The sequence below is a fragment of the Stomoxys calcitrans genome, chromosome 4 (assembly GCF_963082655.1).
Source record: "Stomoxys calcitrans chromosome 4, idStoCalc2.1, whole genome shotgun sequence".
NCBI classification, from domain to species: Eukaryota; Metazoa; Arthropoda; class Insecta; order Diptera; family Muscidae; genus Stomoxys; species Stomoxys calcitrans.
In genome coordinates, this window is record NC_081555.1 from 45,816,999 (window position 1) to 45,830,316 (window position 13,318).

Genomic DNA, 13,318 nt, shown 5'->3' on the forward strand with positions numbered 1-13,318 from the left:
TTCGATCGAGAAAGCATAAAGTAACAGCCAGTCTTCCGAGCATCACGTTGCGGATATCTCTAAATTCCATTATCCCTATCTCAGAAGACTACTGCATCAGATTCGAAACATCAATCAGATCCAGATGTGACCAATATTTCAATAAATTTATTTTAGTAACATTGTGCTTGCATTAGTGGCCTAGAAATAATATAATAACTATTCCTATGCATCTATATCTTCATTAGGATTTACATTAAGTTTTCTTTGTATTAATTAGATTAATTCGAAGTTGACTAAATTATTGCATAATTTTGGGCGCATGTGTTAGCCCAGACTACACCCATAAATTGGATCGCAATATTCAAGGAAATTTGACGTTATTAGAATTACATACTTAACATGTCTTGACTTTGAGCGCCATCTCTTGTAAAGATCAACAGTTTGTAGTTCACAAACAACTTCAAAGATGTCACTGCTGCACCCCTCTGCGCTCATTGGACAATGAGACCAATTCATATGGGGTTGGTTGTATGCCATTTATACACATATGCCGCCATATATGTTGGTGAGTTGGGAAGATTTCCATATTGGTTTTGTTGGTCATGCGTTCTAATCCGATGTGAATTTCTTATTGGAAAAATACTATGTGACTGGGTTAGCCGTGAATTGATTGCATATACCAAAGCCGAAACGGGTTGAAAACATTCCATATTATACCAAATTGGGGAGCATGCGTGTTTTGACGTTGATTCAATACAAACTGGTCATTTTGTTTGAGCTACGAAAAAAACCAAAAAAAAAAAAAACAAATTAGCCGTTACCTTTGAATATTATTGTGTAGAGATTTAGAGGAGGATGTTATTTTCGAATAAGTATGTGAATAACAAGCAGATTTATACACATTTTCATAAGATTTCAAACACATAAAGCTTCAAATAACGTTTGTAAAAAGAATTTTGTTTGTTAAGAGCAAACATATCCAGACTGGTAGCGTTGTCAAAAAAAAAAAAAAATGCAACAATACCTAAAATCGTTCGGTGAGTGAAGGCTCCAATTCAACGAAATCAACGGCTTAAAATTTGAAAACATGCCGTGAACGACATATAGGCTTGCCAGATCTTCCAAGCATGAAGTCAGGAAACTCTATAGTATAAGTTGGGATATATCAAAAGCGGTCAAAATCCAATTTTATAAAAAAAAAAAAACAAGTAAACAGAACCAATTTTGTCCGAACAGAATATTGGAAGGTTTAAATACACTTTACGTGAATTGGGTCTTCTAGGGGCTCAATAAGTCAAAGCTGGGAATCGGAACTATTATGGACCTATCTTGGTGGGATTTGGAACGAGTATTGGAGGGAGGCACCATAGCTTAAAGGTTAGCATGTCCACATTTGAGGCTAAACGCCAGGATTCAAATCCCGGCAACAACATCAGAAAAAATTTTCGGCGTTGGTTACCCCTCTTATTGCAGGCGACTTTTGTAAGGTAGCCTATGCAACGTTTGGTTATCAGCTGTGCAAACTTCCCTAAACTCAGAGAAAATTTTTTGCGAAAACAGAAAAATTGTTTGCTGTAACAGCAAACAATTTTTGTCTGCTGAAAATGTGACAGCAGCAATTGTTTGCATCCTTTATGCTGAAGACTCTTAAGAGGTTGATAGAAACATATCTTAGGGCAAAGATCCCTGGAGAACGCCTGTTGCGGCAGCAGCATGCATATAGTAAAGAGCAAATCCACTGAAACAGCCCTTCACGACCTACATAGGTCGGCTACATAGAGGGTTCTCTCGCTGTCAAGTAATATATACAATGGTAGCATTTCTTGACATTGAAGGTGCTTTCAATAATGTAAAACCGACGTCAATCATGTAGGAGTTGGAGTTTCTAGGCATCAACTCTACCGTAAGAAAGTTTATTAATAACTAAAAGATGCATTACGGCAGGCTTCGGATCTGTGGATCTAAAAAGATGGGTCAGCAGAGGAACTCCTCAAGGAGGTGTACTGTCTCCTCTACTTTGGAATATAGCCATTAACAATATTTTATTGTCTCTAGAAGAAAAATGCGAAAAAGTGCTCGCGTATGCTAATGACGTGGCAGTTGCGGTTAGGGGAAAGTTTCCCAGCACTCTAAGAGATATACTTTAGGAAGTTCTACGTGCAACAGCAAAGTGGGCTACCGAAAGTGGTCTGGGTATAAATCCGTGCAAGACAGAAGTAGTTCTTTTCAGCAGGAGATACAAGTTGCCTAAAGTGGATCCTGTCTCCTTGGGTGGAGAGAATGTTCCATTTATAGAAAGCGCAAAATACCTGGGTGTTTTGCAGGACAGGAAATTGAATTTCAAATCCAACATTTTGGAAAGGGCAAGAATACACCTGCAAGAGAGCCATTGGCAAAAGTTAGGGATTTAGACCGCGTGTCATGCATTGGATATATACTGCAGTTGTCAGACCTATAATGCTATATGGTGTAGTGATCTGGTGGACGGCGCTTCAAAAATCCACCTACTGGCAAGTCTGCCAAAGGACAGCTTGTTTGTGCATCACAGCCGCACTGAGGACGACACCATCTGATGCACTGAATTTAATGCTACATCTTATGCCTCTGGACACTGTGGCTACCCAAATTGCAGCGACCACTGGCGTGAGGTTAAGGGAGCTTTCTCATTGATCATGTGGCGGCTACGATACTGTGTGATACTGGATACAATATCCGATGTTCCAGGCATTGTGGATTACACCCTACCTGAGCCGCTTTTTGATAAAAATTACTGTACCATTATTTCTGGTAGAACCGATTGGAACTACGATATCCAGAACTGATAACAGAAGTTACATAGACTTCTATACGGATGGTTCCAAACTAAACGACCAGGTGGGCTTTGGGGTGTATTCTTAAGATCTAGAACTGGTTATATCAAAGAGGTTACCAGACCACTGCAGTGAGTATCAAGCAGAGATCTTTGCAAATAAGGAAGTGGTGGAATGGCTAAGATATAATATCATTACGACGATTGGCATAAATATCTTCTCAGACAGCCAGGCAGCCATTAAATCCCTGGAGAACGTATTTCTAAACACAAAAACCGGCCACCACTGTCGCAGATCTCTCAACGAGATGGCTGAACAGTTCAAAATTCACCTGTTTTGGGTGCCGGGCCACAGAGATATCCCAGGGTATTCTAAATACTAAAAAATAACCTCGAAAAAGAAAATGTAAGTCAGGATTTTTGTGCTGCTTGCAAAATTCCTCATTGTTTTCCATACCACACCCCTTAGTTGGTTTAGACTTAGCTTACATGTCGGTAGATGGGGTTCCTGACAACCAATGAGGGAAAAATACACAGTAAATGTTCTATAGTCTCTTCCTCTTCGACGTTCTCACGGATTCTGCAAAATCGTTACTGGCAACCTTCAGCCTGTCAGCAGACAGTGACGGCCATAATGACTGAGACGTCTGTTCTAGCCAGCGACAGCAAAGCGATAGATCTCCTCGAGTCTAGATTAGGCCACATAATTTTAGAATACTCACAAACACTTCCCTTGAGACCATCTATCATTCGTTGGCCTTCGGGCCTGATCCTGAAGACTTAGGTTAGGTTAGGTCAGGTTGAATAGAGGGTGCGGATAATAATCTGCCCCATGCCACTATAGACATACACCTAAGCCATTAATCGGAAATGAAAATGTAAGTCAGGAATTCTGGCTGCATGCAAAATTCCTAATGGTTTTCCATACCACACCGCTAAGTTGGTTTAGACTTAGCTTATGAATTTTGCAATCTTCAGGCATCTCGTTGAGAGATATGCGACAGTCGAGGACGGTTTTTGAATTCAGAAATACGTGCTCCTGGCTGTTTGCGAATATGTTAATACCAATGGTCGAATGCAGAAACTCTTCCGGCGCCACATTGTCCGTTGGAGTTTACCTGGAGACTTGTATCAACGAGTAGCTCTACACACTCTGACTTCTGAATATATCCCACCATAATAGAATTCGAGGATAGTATCTCCTCGGCCTAGAGGCCTCAGATCTATCCTCCACGGAGCTGCAGAATTCCACCCATGATTTGTATTTTCTTAGCTCAGCCTTATAGACGTCCCAATCGTGTGGTGCCCTTGTGCCCGTCACCCTGCTCAACAGTTTTCTGCAACCCTTCCTTAGACCAACCGGTTCTGGGGTCCACCGTGGTGGTCGCTGTTTGCCCCTTGGTTTGGCTCTAGAACATGTTGGCAGGGCCTTCGTGATCCGCTTGACCATTATGTCTATGTCGTCCTCAGTTTCCACATCCTTTTTTAGCCTAGAAGGGTTGGTTGTGCAGAATATGTGTCAAAATATATATCAATCCGCAATTCTTCTGTTTAACCGAGGGACCACTTCTGCAGTATTTTCTCCAAGGGTGAAACTACAATAATATAACGATAAACAGAGAAGCTGGGGTCATTTACAACTTCCCAGTCGTATATCCTTCAGCTTATATCTTCCGATACAAAGGTAACATTTAGTACCTCTTGCCTGCTCCAGGTAATAAAGGTCAGTTTATTTTCTTTATTACAAATCGAATTGCACCTTATAATATATTCCATAAGCAGCTCGCTGATATCGGAACTTTGCCATATCTGGTGATGTGCATTAGAATCACTTCCCAAAATGAGGCTCTTTTTCCCTGCAGAAGCGGCTTTAACCAGGAACATAAGGTTTGAAGGCGGCATCTCTTAATAGTATGCAATACATATGAAAGCCAACCAGTAATGACATTTGCGATCTTCAAGGCTGGCTCATTCAGTAGGAGCATTCAGTGCTTAGAGAAGGAAGAACTATAAATGTTTTTCTTCTCTTTTTGAACTCTTTGCAAGAATACAGACCCTGTGTATTTAATTTTCTGTACCCTTGAGTAGTTTAAATCCAGGAATTCTTAGTCCACGAACCATTCCTCCACACACCCACGATTCCTGGATCAGAACCGCATCAAATCTTCCCTACTGTTTTGATCGTGGTAGGAGGTTTTTAGTGTCGTGATATGGACTTTAGAGATATAGTAAATATTTCGTCAGACAAATGTTCAGCAATAACTGCTGAGTCGTCTCCTGATTCCCTGACCCCACCAATTCTATACACCTGTAGTCTCAACTTATTAAATCCGTAGGAAACAACTCCTTCAGACTTGTTGAAATCTGCGAGACAGCGGAGTTTAGTACGAATACTGTATGTCTCTGGTCGCCATCAGCGTCATCCAATCTACCAATCTTCCAGTCGGCGGTTGAAAGGTTGGAATTACAGTCCCTTAGTCTCCCAAGTATGGATTCGGTATCTGAAGGGATCCTTGGTATTCAAGCGTATGCCATTAGCCGGGAAGAAATTTTTTCCTCCTTGATTAAATCCAGTGCTGCGCCTAGCCAGATCTCACCAATCTTTCATAGGGCTCAACGATGCATATCAATTGAGCGTTCATCCCCGAAAGCAACCAGCTTCTATCGGCCGCGATACCAGCCCTCATAGTCACAAAATGGAGGACGGCCAAGCATTTCCGCAAGGACATCGAGGTATACAGATGACAGTCCATTGACTATCCCACTCAAATTGTTCCTAGGTATGCAGCCCTGTACTTTACTCTTGTCGACAACTACCATCAAAATTAGCAATGAATCTTGGAACCCTATTACTATAGTTCGCCTTGCTTTTTTTGGGCATGGGATGCCCTCCACGTGATCGCCGCCTTTTGGCTGGCTGCGGCGCCGAATCTATACGTGTAACGATTGGGGTAGCCCTCTCCGATCCCACTTAACTCAAGAACAGTGGCGGGCACATATACACTGTTGCACTTATACACAGCACAGGAACGTAAGCCCATGGGTTTGGAAATATTGCGCACACTAGCACATGTGCCGAACGCTGCCTTAGAACCATAATGTACGTAATGTTTACTCTTATTTTACGTAAATTTTAACGTAGTATCAAATAACGTTATGGTTCTGGTGTTAAGGAAGCCTACCCTCCTTGTCGGTGAGAGAAGGCCGATGGCGTGGGAAATTTTTGGCATGCAAAAATAAAATGCAAACCAGGTGTCTTCGTTGAAAGCCCCTGCTGGCCACTCGTCCGGGGGTTAGTGGAGCCCAAAGCAGCCACTCCACAAGTCTAGGTCCCAGTAGCAGACAACATACTATTGCCTGCTACCACCACCAGAGCTGTTGTGTTTTGGAGTCCATTCTTTGACTACTCACGGGCCCTAGATTAGCCGCTCCACTGGATACAGATGCAGCTCATCGACCGCTTAATGAACAATACTTTCGTAGCTGACTTAAATTTTTTTCTGAAAATACCTACCTATTACGAGTTATAGATTATTCTTGACGAGCGAAGTAACAAATCGCCCGCATCAGTCAACGGGTCGCCCGCATCAGTCAACGGGTCAAACAACAACCACATTCTAAAGTCTGGTGGATAATAGGAGATGGAAAATTCCCCTGCCACTATCAAAACAGGAGGGAGAGGCATCGAGACGTGATCCTACCTAGCCCTGTGTGGGTGGGTCATCCGGTTGGTGTGTGTCAAAGCGGAAGTACGGAACTCAAAAGGTACTTGGACAGCAGCATTATTTTGTATTTACATTACATTTCGTTGGCAACACTTAGTGATGATAATACGCAAAGAGAAAACCCTATTTTGCCACCCCAACGCCGAATTTTATTCTGACAGATACAATTTGTTAAAAATGGCAAGAACACAGCCACAAACCTAAATTTGCCTAATTAATTAGGAAACGTTTTGCAGAGGCTCACCAGCATTTGTATTAGTAGGAAGTTTGGCCGGGCCGAATCTTTGGAACCCACCACCATGGATTCTGTTAAAGTATGGGTGCATTATTTCAGCCAAATCGGATGAAAATTGATGCTTCCAGGGGCTCAATCGAGGGAGATCGGTTTATATGGGAGCTATATCAGGTTATAGACCGATTTTAACCGTACTTGACATAATTGTTGAAAGTCATAACAGAACACTTTGTACATAACTTAAGCCAAATCGAATAAAAATTGATGCTTCCAGGAGCTCAAGAAGTCAAATAACCAGATCGGCTATACCCAAATCTGAACCGATATGGCCCATTTGTAGTCTCCAACGACCTACATTAATATTAAGTATCTATGCAAAATTTCAAGCGGTTAGCTTTACGCATTTGACCTCTACGTAGGAACGGACATTAGTTCGACTCAGAACGCCAAACGGAATGACTAGAATAGTAAACCTCCATCCTATGGTGGTAGGTACAAAAAGCCTAAATATGTTCTTAATATGGCGTATTTTGGAACTTTTTTCGCAACATACATATTGTATATAAACAGCGACAGCGGTGAATTTGGAGTGTTGTTAAATATATCAAAATTCCAAAATTTAAGGCAAATAGAGTAATGAGCCTCCAGAGGCTCAAAAAGTCAAACTGGGAGATCGGTTTATATGGCAGCTATATCAGATTATATACCGAGTTAGACCGTACTTGGAACAGTTGTTCGAAGTTATACCAAAACGACATATGGAAAATTGTAACCATATTGGATAAAAATTGTGCTCTCTGGAAGCTCAAGAAGTCTAATCGGTAGATCGGTTTATATGGGGATATCAGGATATGGACTGATTTAGACCATACTAGAAACAATTGTTGGAAGTCGAAATAAAACATTTCGTGCAAAAATTCGGCCAAATCGGATAAGAATTGCAATCTCTAAAAGCTCAAGAAGTCAGGACCCAAGTCGGCTTATATGGCAGTTATATCAGGTTATGGACCGGTTTGAACCATACTTAGCACCGTTGTTGGAAGTCATAACGAAACACGTAAAATGTCAGCAAAATTGGATAGGAATTACGCCCTTTAGCGGCTCAAGAAGTTTAATCGGGAGATCGGTTTATATGGCGGCTATATCAGGTTATGGACTGACTTCCGGCCAAATCGGATAAGAATTGCGACCTCTTGAAGCTCAAGAATTGAAGACCCAATGTCGGCTTATATGGCAGTTTTATCAGGTTATGGACTGATTTGAACCATACTTAGCATCGTTGTTGGAAGTCATAACGAAAGACGACAAGTAAAATGTCAGCTAAATCGGATAGGAATTACGCCCTTTAGAGGCTGAAGAAGTTTAATCGGGAGATCGGTTTATATGGCGGCTATATCAGGTTATGGACTGATTTAGACCACATACTAAAACACCAAATCAGATAAGAATTGTGCCCTCTAGAAGTTCTAGAAGTTAAGACCCAAGGACGATTTATATGGAAGCTATATCAGTTTATTCACCGATTTAGATCAGTTGTTGTAACTGATACCAAAACACCACGTGCAAAATTTCAGCCAAATCGGATAAGAATTGCGCTCTCTAGTAGCTTAAGAAATCAAGTCCTAAGATCGGTTTATATGGCAAATGCAAATTTTTGCCTATAAACTTTCCTCTGGAGGGGCAAACTGGAGGCCACCGTAGCGCAGAGGTTAGCATGTCCGACTATGACGCTGAACGCCTAGGTTCGAATCCTGGCGAGACCATCAGGAAAAAATTTTCAGCGGTGGTTTTCCCCTCCTAATGCTGGCAACATTTGTGAGGTACTATGCCATGTTAAACTTCCCTCCACAGAGGTGTCGCACTGCGGAACGCCGTTCGGACTAGGCTATAAAAGGGAGGACCCTTATCATTGAGCTTAAACATGAATCGGACTGCACTCATTGATATGTGAGAAGTTTGCCCCTGTTCCTGTTATATGGCAGCTATATCAAAACATGGACCGATATGGCCCATTTACAATTCCAACTGACCAACACCAATAAGAAGAATTTGTGCAAAATTTCAAGCGGCTAGCGTTACTCCTTTGAAAGTTAGCGTGCTTTCGAAAGACGGACGGACGGACATGGCTAGATGGGCTTAAAATGTCATGACGATCAAGAATATACAATATATACTTTATGGGGTCTTAGGCAAGTAAATAAAGGGACCTTTATTACTAGGAGCAGGCAAGAGCTACTGTTACCTTTGTATCAAAGGATATAAGCAGAATAAATGTTGATTTGGATACATTTCTGCACATATTCGTCACGACTATGCCTTCTAGACACATACACAATGGTCAAACGGATCAAGAAGGCCCTGAATGACTCGCTTGTGTCCACATATTCTAGAGCTAAACCAAGGGGCAAACAGCGACCGTCCACCGTGGCGGTCCACCAGAGCTGGTTGGTCTAAGGAGGGGTTGCAGAAAACTCTTGAACAGGGCGAAGGCTAAAAGGACATACAAAGGCGAACTGAGAAAGGCTCAGAACAAATCCTGGTTGGAATTCTGCAGCTCCGTGGAGGATACATCTGATGCCTCTAGGCCAAGGAAAATTCTGTCCTCGAAACCGATAACGATGGTATATAGTCAGAAGTCAGATAATGTATGGAAAATGTCTAGTGAGGAAACACTAGATCTACCCGTTGATACACATTGGTCGGGAAACTGTCCACCGAATAACATGGAGCCAGAAGAGTTTGTCACTGGTATACATTTGTGATCATTCCACAATCATGTAGCCTAATCTGGATTTGAAAAGGTCTACCACTTTGCTGTCTCTAGAAAAAGAAGTCTCAGCTATTTTGATTGGCATGACAGCTCATTGTCTTATCGGAAAACATGCTGACAAACTGAAGGTAGACGGTAACGTCTTTTGCCAAAGTTGTGAGAACATCGTAGAAGAAGAGAATATAGGACATATGCTGCGTATGTGTCCCGCATGGGCAGACGGAAGGAGTTCCACTTTAAATTATAATGTCTTTAAGAACTTGTCTGATTTATTGGAAGTGAAATTATCAAGTTGTTGGGCATTTTAAAGCTTAATGGTGGGAAGCAGAGGGCATCTTTCTTCTCCTGTTCCTGTGGTATCACAAAGGACGTCTATGTGAGTCTGATGGTAGGCTGCCATTTAAACCTTACCTATTCCGCAATAACGCTGGTTCGTTTCTTGTTTCCCTATCCGCATCACTTCCATATATCATTTGAGTCTGTGATGCAGTTTCATTAAATGCTGTACTCGTACTGAGTCGTCTAATAAAACAACTTATAAAACATTTTGTGAAGATCGGATTAAACAGACAAACATAAGCTTAAAAAGCCCTCTGGGGGTGGGCTTAGCATCCCCTGAAAAGTCTTGGCCCCCCCCTAGAATTTTAAAAATGTCATTGTTTTTAGCAAAATTTGCTAATTTTTTATACCCACCACCGAAGAATGGGGATATATTCATTTTGTCATTCCGTTTGCAACATATCGAAAAATACATTTGCAACCCAATAAAGTATATATATTCATGATCAGCGTAAAAATCTAAGACGATCTAGACATGTCCGTCCGTCTATCTGTTAAAATCACGCTACAGTCTTTAAAAATAGAGCTGAAACTTTGCACAGATTATTTTTTTATCCATAAGCAGGTTAAGTTTGAAGATGGGCTATATCGGACTATATCTTGATATAGCCACCATATAGACCGATCCGCCGATTTAGCGTCTTAGGCCCATAAAATCCACATTTATTATCCGATTTTGCTGAAATTTGGGGCAGTGAGTTGTGTTAGGCCCTTCGACATCATCCATCAATTTCCCCCAGATCAGTTCAGATTTGGATATAGCTGTCATATAGACCGATCCTCCAGTTTAGGGCCTAGGCCCATAAAAGCCACATTTATTAATCGATTTCGCTAAAATTTGGGACAGTGAGTTGTGTTAGGCCCTTCGACATCCTTCTGCAATTTGGCCCTGATCAGTTAAGATTTGGATATAGTTGCCATATAGACCAATCTCTCGGTTTTAGGTTTTGGGGCCACAAAAGGCGCATTTATTATCCGATATCACTGAAATTTGAGACAGTGAGTTGTGTTTAACTCTTCGACGTTCTTCTACAACTTGGCCCAAATCGGTCCAGATTTGGATATAGCTGCCATGTACACCGATATCTCGATTTAAGGTCTTGGCCCCATAAAAGGCGCATTTATAATCCGATTTCACTGAAATTTGACACAGTGACTTATATTAGGCTTTTCGATATCCGTGTCGTATATGGTTCAGGTCGGTTTATTTTTGGATATAGCTACTAAAAAGATCAATATTTTGTTATACAGTATTGAACAATGACTTGAACTTTTAGTATTTGGTCCAAATCGGAACATATTTCGATATAACTGCTATGAGACATAAGATATGAAATTTTCACCGGATTTTGATAAAAGGTAGTTTACATATATATCCAAGGTGGTGGGTATCCAAAGTTCGGGCCGGCCGAACTTAACGCCTTTTTATTTGTTTTGCTATTTTACGGGTTTTAGCCCCCACCCCCCGGAAAGCTGGACTGGCTTAGCTAATGCAGACAGTCATATCTAAATCGAATCAGAAAGTGATTCGAAACTGATCAGTATGCTTAACAATTGGTGTAGCTCTTCTCCTTCTAAGGGAGGGTTTCTTGAAGAAAAAAACAAAGTTCGTGTTAGCTAACCGGAACCGGAATTTATCGCGGGGATGAACCTCCTGCTAGCAAATTTGGTTTTCTTGTACACCTTTAAGGTAATTTAGAACATATGGTAACATTACGCAGCTATATGTGAAAAATATGTGGAGAGTTTTGTATAAGAGAGGTTGCAAATTTCTTTTGGAGGTTTATCCCCAGCAGAAATTTCTTACTCTCCTCCAAATTTTTTTCTGGCAAATTGTTACTTGATAAATACGTACCTAATATTATGCAGCAATTTGTAAAAAAAAACAAGTAAGAGCGTGCTAAGTTCGGCCGAGCCGAATTTTATATACCCTCCGCCATGGATAGCATTTGTCGAGTTCTTTGCGCGGTTTCTCTTGTTAGGCAAACAAAGAATAATGAATAATAACTGTTGTGCTATTGGATCGGGAGAGTTTATATGGGAGCTTAATCAAGCTATAGATCGATTCAGACCATATTGAACACGGATGTTGAAGGTCATGGGAGAACCCGTTGTACAAAATTTTTTTCCAAATCGGATGAGAATTGCGCCCTCTAGAGGCTCAAAAGTCAAGATCCCAGATCGGTTTATATGGCAGCAATATCAGGTTAAATTTTGATTTGCGACATATTAGGTACAGTTGTTGGAAGTCATAACAGAACATCTTATGCCAAATTTCAGCCAAGTCGGATGAGAATTGTGGCCTCTAGGGGCTTAAGAATTCATGACCCAAGATCGGTTTATATTGCAGCTATACCAAGTGTTGAAGCGATTGAACCATTATGAACCATACTTAGCACAGTTATTGGAAGTGATACCAAAACATTACGTGTAAAATTTCAGTCAAATCGGATGAGAATTGCGTCTTCTAGAGGCTTAAGAAGTCAAGACCCAAAATCGGTTTATATGGCAGCTATATCCAAACATGGACCAATGTGGCCCATTTACAATCCCAACCGACCTTCACTAATAAAAAGTATTTGTGCCAAATTTAAGGCTCCTAGCTTTACACCTTCGAAAGTTAGCGTGCTTTCGACAGACGGACGGACATGGCTAGATCGACTTTATAGTGTTTTAGACGTATATTTCGAGGTGTTACAAACAGAATGACGAAATTAGTATACACCCATCGTATAGTGGAGGGAGTAAAAACAGCTGTATTTATCGGGACGATAAGTCATTAACCGGCAGTCATCTGCCGGTTAAGGTTTATCGTTACGATAAGCAATAGGCATATATTCAGATAACTGAATTCCTTTAACCAGAAGAATGTCGATACGATAAATTGTAACCGGAGAATGAAAAACCCGGCCTTACCATAGCAAAGAAATGAACAAAATTGTAACAGCCTGTACCATAGAAGTTAGGTGGACTACAAAAATGGAAGAATGATTTAAAAGATACCTACTCAATATTTGTAGTCCTTTATTAGCCCTCTGCACACTAGTCAGATATGATCTGATCATCCAGATCGAACAATAGATCTGTTCACGTACTTTTCCAGTAAAAAATTGCCAGTAACAATTCGCAGGAGAGTATGCACGGTCTTCACTCTCTTATGATATTTATTTCAATTAAACAGCTGGTCCTCAAGAGGCTATTACTGAAAGGAAGTAAGGAAGTAGGTCAGTATAGCTTTCGGGGACAAATAAGAGAACGAGCTCCTTTACGTAATATCGGTGCGGTAAGTGAAAGAATGTGTAGGGAATGCGATTAAGATGATGAGACGTTGTAGCATTTCCTATGTCATTGCCCGGCTTTCGCGGCTAACAGTTACCGGCACTTAGGTGGGACACAATACCAGACATGAACCAACTTAGGCCTAAAAAAGGTGGCATGGAAAACAACTAAACATATTG

The 13,318-nt window shown here is 41.1% G+C and overlaps 1 long non-coding RNA gene across 1 annotated transcript in view; it reads right to left on the reverse strand.

Annotated features, from left to right (window-relative positions):
- Positions 1-221: 221 nt before the first annotated feature.
- Positions 222-13,318, reverse strand: part of LOC131996738 (uncharacterized) — a 175,605-nt gene continuing 162,508 nt past the window's right edge. The window contains exon 3 of the long non-coding RNA XR_009397953.1: positions 222-760. This is a non-coding gene — a long non-coding RNA (uncharacterized LOC131996738). The remainder of the gene's footprint in view (positions 761-13,318) is intronic.